The sequence below is a fragment of the Sus scrofa genome, chromosome 13 (assembly GCF_000003025.6).
Source record: "Sus scrofa isolate TJ Tabasco breed Duroc chromosome 13, Sscrofa11.1, whole genome shotgun sequence".
NCBI lineage: Eukaryota > Metazoa > Chordata > Mammalia > Artiodactyla > Suidae > Sus > Sus scrofa.
The window spans coordinates 97,502,594-97,511,283 of NC_010455.5; positions in this window are offsets into that span (position 1 = coordinate 97,502,594).

The following is an 8,690-nucleotide window of genomic DNA, read 5'->3' on the forward strand; positions in this document are numbered from 1 at the left end:
CCCAGGAGCTGACTCCTGTGGTGGTTTTCAACCCTCTGGCTTCTTGTTTGGTTTGGCTAAAGAGAATCTCCTGTAGGACATCAGAGAGTATAAGGAAAGAGATAGGGGTATTAATCTTACACACACACACACCCTTTCTCTCTCCCCCTACGTCCCTCAGGGGCAGTGGTTTGCCAGTGGCTTTGCTCCTCTCTGGTCACCACTCCCAAGAGGTGACCTCTGTCCACAGCTTTTCTCTTGCTAGGTTCTGGTAACAGCCCTTGTTTTGTTTTGCCCCTTAAGCCAAGGAATGGTTAAAGCTCCCCATTGTTGTTAGTCCCAGAGTGCTTCAACACCCCTAACTCTGCCCAGACTTCTAAAATAGTCCCTTCAAAAAGCTCCCCTTAATTAAGCTGTCTATGTCCTGTGGGGGCTGTGTCTGATGGGGTTGCCTAACGCATATAATAAAGGGTTGGGACAAGTGAACCTTAAGGTCCTTGTAAGCCCTCTGTTCCCTGACCACACCATTTGCTGACTGAAGCAGAGTAATTTTGCAATGACAGACTTGCTCAAAGAACAGTAACCTGCTTTTCTAAGGAGGCCTTGACTTTCAACTTTATTATTTTAAAAGTCAACCTAAGATGGCTTTAATAGTCAGTAGTCATCATCCATTATAGGAAACTGCTTATTCAAAATATTTGGCTTGGAGTTGGCAAGTAGACCCCAAAGTGATTTCTATCCAGGTCTTATTTAAGAACCTCAGGATTAAAAAGCCTACCATTAATTAGAGCACCTTTTCTTTTACCTGATTCATGAAGTCCACCTTGTCCCAGTCACATCCCTTCTGACCTGTCTGCAGGTTTGTCAGTTTGTCTCACTGGCCTCCTTCCATCTGGCTTATCTAATTGTAACCACTGGGATGTAACTAGACACCAATGGCATTCTCTTTTTTGAGTAATCGCATCAATGAGTTATATTAGCTGTCATATTAAAGTAGCTCTCTGCTAACCTCTGGTAATATGAGATCATAGTCACCATTAGCTTTTTTTTTTTTTCCTTTGGTTGGGTAACACCATCTCCCTAATGTTTTTGCCTTTTTAATCCAAAGGGATAAAATCCAAGAAAAAGAACAGAAAACTAAAGGAGTTTGGGAGTGAGTCAATATTGCATTTCTGTAAGTACTTTTTTCCCTCTAAATACAAAAACAAACATGTTAAGGAGAAATTTTGTGGAGCATCCAGAATGGTGACTTCCTGTGGGAGTGATCACACCATTTCTTAGGAAGGAAGGGTGATAGAAACTTTGGGAACATCAAACTTAACTTTGGAAATAACTGGGGTGGGGATTAGATGTAATCATTTTGTCAATTTTACCATTTTGGCCTCTTCCCCAACAATATTAGACCAGAATTAAAATAAATATCAGAAGCTTACTTAACTGACATATTTTATTACTCATCTGAGATGAAAACGTAAGTGGTTTCCAGTTTTTCATTCCTTAAAACATGGATTCGAAGTCATTTTACTGGATTTTGAAGGTGCTTACAAAAATGTGTGGGATTTCATTTTTTCCTATTTAAAATGGGTCAAACATACTTTGTTTTCAATGTCTTTTGACTCCAATATATTTCACGATGAGTATGATTTGAAAATAACAAATACCGATTTCATAAGCTGATGTCACCTGTCATAAATTCAAATTCTCAAACCTTGTTAAACTCAGACTTGCTATTTGGCATTGTCATGGCCCCAACCATCTTTCTGCACTTGCCCTGAAGGCAGGAAGATGGGAAACGGGAAAATCAACCTGGGAACATAGATGGGAAGTGAGAAGAATTTGAGAGGACTTTGGTAAACAAAATTCAGAGGAACAATCCTGTTTACAGACACACTTGCTCTGCCTCCCTGTGTGGCTCTAGCTATGGAGGAAGGTGGTTGGGTTAACAAAAGCTTTAAGGAAGGGAAACAAAGAATTATTCAGTTCAGTGGAAATGCATCAAATTAAAAAGTTATATATTTTTGGTAGTTCCTTTCCTTTTTCTCTCCTTTCCTTCTCTTTCTTTCCTTCCTTCTTTCTTTCTTGCCTTTCTTTCCTCCCTTCCTTTTTCCTTCCCTCCATTTTTATTCAGGAAAGTGGCCAATGCCAGAACAATAAAAAACAACAGAGTTATATAAACAGGAATATTCAGATAGAATTGGACTCCTCAAAAATGTATTAATCAGAAACCAATCATAGCATCTTGAGTATTATGCCCTATTTTAAATGTTGAGAAAAGGGTGACTCTATGTTTGGTGTGACCTGCCTATGTCCCTTTAGTATAAATACACAGATTGAATTTCCACTCTTTTGTCAGACTGCTTCTGCTGCTTTTAGCAGCAGCTGCTTCTCCTACCACTGTTACAATTTGCTACTGCCACTCTGACTCTGCCTTTCTTAGTGGAAAGTTGGTTTGGTAAATTGCCAACTCCAGAGATGATTTCTATAGTAATAGAATGCCTAGAGCCATGGAATTACACACAGGATCGTCAACTGCCTAAATTGAACAACTGTGATAACTATAGTAAAATAAAGCCTTTGTAATTAAACGCTTAAAAACAGAGCCAAGCAAAGAAAGGGAGAGGCAGAAAATCTCCTTAATGAATGAAATTCTAATCACTTAATGTAGTTTTCTTACTATCAGCATTCTAAACAAGACAAAGAAGTAGTTACTATTTTCTATTTGATAATATCTTCCTAACCATGTGCTTGAATACACAGTTATCATTTACACTCCTAGTTTCAACCCAAATAGAGTTTACTGCCATTACAACGTCTACACTCACTGCATCATGGGATGGTAAGTGGTCTGAAGCAGTCACTTGGCACAAGAAAATGGGACTCTTCTAGAACAGAAACTTTTCTAGTCTTTTCCTGAAGCCCTCCAGGATTTGAGCTTCCATAATCTCTCCAGTGAAGTATTCTAGCATCACATGATCCTGGGATACAGTACATCTGTTCTAACTTATAAAGGGTTCTATTTCCTCTGAGAAAAAGAAGACAATGATTTCACTGTACCAGACATCATCTTCCCCTCTTCTCCTTAACAAAAAAGACTGATGAGATAACCTACAAATGCTCTGTCTCAAAGATTTGGATTCCCTTGCATTGATATTTTGACTTCTCTTAAAAAGCAAACAACCCTCTACTTGAAGATGGAAGAAGGAGCCTGTCACATATAGGAGGAACCACTAATGTTTGCTGAATGAATGAATGAATGAACAAAGGCATACATGCCCTTTCTAAGCCCTGTTCTCTTGACCAAGTAATTAAATTTCTCTCAATTTTTTTCACTTGACTAATTTTTCATAAAAACTAGGGAGATAAGGATGCACAGTGGAAAGAAAATGAATACAAACAGGACCTAATCAAACTTAAAGGTTTTGCACAGTAAAGGAAACCCAAAACAAAATGAAAAGACAACCTACAGAATGGGAGAAACTATTTGCAAATGATGTAACCAATAAGGAATTAACTTGCAAAACATACAAAGAGCTCATATAGCTAAATATTAAAAAAAAAACAATAAAAAAATGGGCAGAAGATCTAAAGACATAAAGATGGCCAATGGGCACATGAAAAAATACTAATCATTAGAGAAATGCAAATCAAAAATGACAATGAGGGGAGTTCCCGTCGTGGCGCAGTGGTTAACGAATCCGACTAGGAACCATGAGGTTGCGGGTTCGGTCCCTGCCCTTGCTCAGTGGGTTAACGATCCGGCGTTGCCGTGAGCTGTGGTGTAGGTTGCAGACGCGGCTCGGATCCTGCGTTGCTGTGGCTCTGGCATAGGCCAGTAGCTACAGCTCCGATTAGACCCCTAGCCTGGGAACCTCCATATGCCGAGGGAGCGGCCCAAAGAAATAGCAAAAAGACAAAAAAAAAAAAAAATGACAATGACGTGCCACCCCACAATGGTCAGAATAGCCATAATTAATAAGTCTACAAATAACAAATGCTGGAGATGGTATGGAGAAAAGGGAACCCTCCTACATTGTTGGTGGAAATGTAAGTTGGTACAATCACTATAGAGAACAGTATTGAGATTCCTCAAAAAACTAAAAATAGAACTACCATATAATCCAACAATTCCACTTCTGGACATATAACTGGAAAAGATGAAAACTCTAATTAAAAATGACATGCATCCCAATCTTCACTGCAGTGTCATTTATAATAGCCAAAACACAGAAGCAACCAAAGTGTCTATCGACAGATGAATGAATAAAGAAAATGTGGTATAATGGAATATTATATATCGTGGAATATAAATAACAAAATATTATTCATCTATAAAAAGGAATGAAATAATGCTATTTGCAGCAACATGGATGGATTAGAGATGATCAGACTAAGCAAAGTAAGTCTAACAAAGACAAATATTACATGAAATCACTTATAGATGGAATCTAAAAAATAGTACAAATGAACTTTTTTACAAAACAGAAATAGACTCAGACATAGAAAACAAATTTATGGTTACCAAAGAGGAAACAGGGGGAGGGATAAATGAGGAGTTTGAGATTTACAGATACATACTACCATATATAAAATAGATGAACATTAAGGATTTATTACATAGTGCAAGAAACTATATTAACTATCTTGTAATAACCTATAATGAAAAAGAATTTAAAAAGAATATAGATATATACATTTACATGCATAGCTGAATCACTTTGCTGTACCATCGAAACTAATAAAATATTTAAAATCAACTATCCTTCAATTTAAAAAAAAAAAAGAAAGAAAATGGTCTTCCACTCTACCTTAAATATGTAAATCGGAACAAGTTGCTTAACTTCTCTGCAGGTTTGATTTTTTCTTTGTAATACGGATTAAAGAAGCTGACCTCGGGGCTGTTGTATAACATATGTAAAGAGCCTGGTGCAAGCTGAAAAAACACACAACAATTCCTTTCCCTATTCCCTAAAGCTCCCAAATTACTCCATTCTTTTTAAGAGAGAGCATGGACTGGATTGCTATTTGCCTATCCCTATCTATAACCTTCCCTTCCTCTCCTTCCAATAATAAGGTCATTTATTGGAACTACTAAAGACACATTTGCTAGTTTCATATAGGCATATGAAAAAATTCTGCCAATAAATAGAAGCCAAAGTGTCATGTCTTCTTTCTGAAAGTCTCATCAAAAGTAGAATTAGCATCTCCCTCCCTTCCTTCTTCCTGTTCCTTAGAACATGAATGTTATAGCTGGAGTCTCTGCTTTCACCTTCGACTCCAGGGATATAAGTCACACAGTGTGGGTGGCAGAATAAAAAGCTGAAAGGGATTTGGGTGACTCTCTGAGATTCTATGAAGGCCTCACCTGCCTATATCAAGGCTTCTTTTGCTGAAGAAATAAACTTCAATCTTGTTTAAATCCTTATTAAGGGGACTTTCTATTACACGGATCCAGGCCTAGAAGATAACCTCAAGTGGATAAAAAAATGTATTAAACTTTAATCTTAACTAATAAATAATTAATGTATATTCCTTAACTGCTTACATATTATGCTTCCTTTCATCTCTGTTATCATGTTGACTTGGACTACAGTAAAACTACAATGATGGTTTATGCAACTTGGAATATTTATATTTTTCCTTTAGTATTTATAACTGGCCCATGTTAAGTTTTATCCTTGTTTTGGCCCCTTCTCCAACAGGTCAAAGTCATTTCCATTTGAATTAAGTTTTTCAGAGTTTTTAATAATATTATTAATTCATGACAATTTGGAAAACAATACGGTAGAGTTGAATGGCCTAGACTTAATAGTTTGAAGGGTTAGACCAACACAGGCACAAATATTATTAGTTGTGTGACCTTGAGCGAGTCATTTAACCTCTCTGAGCCTCTGTTTTATTCACACCAAACAGGGATAATAATAATACTGCCTTAATGATTTACTTAGTGAGAATCAGGAAGAAGAATGTATTTGAAAGTACTTTCTAAGAGATAAAGCACTGTATGAATGTTGCTTGTTATGAATACTATTAGAAGAGATACATTGAAAGATTCTTTATCCATATAGATATTGGATGGACTTATCAAGAGAGATGATTTTAAAGATTCAAAAATATGGTAGTTTCCAATTTCTTCTTTGGAGGTAAAATAAATCTTCAACTAGAGACTTCACTGTAAAATGTAAATGAATCAGAATAATGGTCAGAGGCTATTTTTTTAAAAAAAATTTAGTGTTGTTTAGGTGCAGAAGGAATACATATTTAACATCTTGAACTTGAAGCAGTGAATTTGAAGATCTTTGTACTTTTGGTTCTCTCTGGCTCCTTTCTTCCCATACCACACTGGTATGGATCAGTGGGATCTGAGTACATTGTCCTTGAAGATCATGACAGAAAGGTCAAAGTCATTCTTTTATAGCTTGCCAATCATTTGGGACACAACTGAAAGTGTCAGTAAAAATTGAAACAACTTATATCTGTTACTTCCTCATTGTCCAGGTAGGCAATCATAGCAAGAATTATTCAAGCTCAATTTTTTCTTCAAAAGCTGTATTGATTGCTGCATAATGTTTTCTGGTCCAAGGATCTTATGTTAACTCCCCAAATGAACTGGGAGCACCCATTTGATTCTTGATTCTTACCAGTTAAGTAAAAATTCCAATTACAAAGATATACTTCGATGGAAGAAATGAACCTAATGTCATATGTATTTATCTTGCATAATTTTACTGAATCTGATACAGTGATACACCTTTTTTGAGTGACCACACATCTTGGTTTTCCTGGGACAGTTCTAGTTTATGTCTTCTATCTCAGCATAATTATTAATAGTGTCCCTTTTGTTTCTAAAGTACTCTGGTTTGGATAATAAGTTATATGCTTATCCTATTTTAGAGACATTTTATTGTCCTGGTTGAATAATAACAGAATATCTTCATAAATTGTGAACAATCTGCCCTGTTGCAGTCTTTTTTTATTATTCAAATGTATTTGTCACATCTGTAGTTGTATAATAATCATAACAATCTGATTTCACAGGATTTCCATCCCACAGCCCAAGCACATCCCCCTGCCCCCCAAACTATCTCCTCCGGAGACCATAAGTTTTTCAATGTCTGTGAGTCTTTAAAACAACACCTCTGATAATCCATATTTTCTTGAGACCCATGAGCAAGACAACTGACTCTCTTCTCCAGAAAGAAAGATTTTAAAATATCACTACCTCTGGAGTTCCCATCATGGCTCAGTGGTTAACGAATCTGACCATGAGGTTGTGGGTTTGACCCCTGGCCTCACTCAGTGGGTTAAGGATCTGGTGTTGCCGTGAGCTGTGGTGTAGGTCACAGACACGGCTCAGATCTGGTATTGCTGTGGCTGAGATGTAGGCCAGTGGCTACAGCTCCAATTAGACCCCTAGCCTGGGAACCTCCATATGCTGCGAGTGCAGCCCTAGAAAAGACTAAAAAAAAAAAAAAAAAAAAAAAAAAAGGATTTGCTGAAAAAATATATATATCACTACCTCTGAACATCTATATCGCGGGTCGACAAACTTTTCGTAAAGAACCAAATAGTAAATATTTCAGTTTTGCATAGAGTCTCTGTTTCAACTACTCAACTCTGCTTCTGTAGCACAAAAGTATCCAGACAATACGTAAACCAAAGGGCAAGGCTGTGATCCAACATAACTATATTTACCAAAATAATAGGAGGAGAGGATTTGGTCTGTGGGTCATAGTGTGCCAGCCACCACCCTAGTGTTTTAATATTTTCTCTTGATATCTGACTAAATGAAATCCATACTTTCCAGCTTTCTTTTCAAGTATTAAAAGGAACAAAACACAGAGAGATGGCTCTAGTTAGGTTATAACTAATATCATGGAAAGATGCTCTCATTTCTTACAAACAAAGCTCCCAAGCTTTCTGTCATTGACATATCCTGTTCAATTCAAAGAGTCAGAGTTTATGTTCAATCTAAAAAAGTACAGTGAAAACACTCCCACTTTAAGTGAGTCAACACAAATGTGTATCCTTTGAGTGCTATGGAATTGACAGACAGCTAGATTTGACTGTTCAAGTGTTTTAAAAATTGCTTTGTTTCTCACATATGTGACAAAGCAGTTTCAGCAAATTTTTGTTTTAATTGTACCTCCTTGTGTTTTCATATGATGGAGACAAGGTATAAACCTTTCTTTGAGAGAGACATCTGAAATGCTTAAACAAGCCTGCATCTATAAAAGAAGAATTAGAGAGGGAGAGAATTGAAAACATGCCAGTAGTTAAAACACAAGAGGAAAGTCCATTGCCTTTAAATTGAAACAGAAGGAAAGACATGAAGGAAAGCCTTGAGTAAAATTAAATAAATGCTGAAACTATACTCAGAAACACATCAAAGTAGGGGATTGTTTTCTTGCTAAGTTGAAAACTGTGATAATACTTTATGGTTCAGAGTGTGTGTGTGCGTGTGAGAGAGAGAGAGAGAGAATAGGAATTAAAATTAGGCAGCAACAAAATGTGAAGACCAAGATATTGGACATATTAAGCAAAGAAATGTATTCAGTCAAAATAAATAGACAAAGTGTGACATGATCTAAATGATGATAAGTTGATGAATTCTTTGCTGTCTGACCTGGAATATCAAGCCCCAATCAGAAATGAGTGGACTGTCTCTCCTGGAGAGGTAGACACTAGTTGCAGCCTGAGGAAAGAGGAAACAT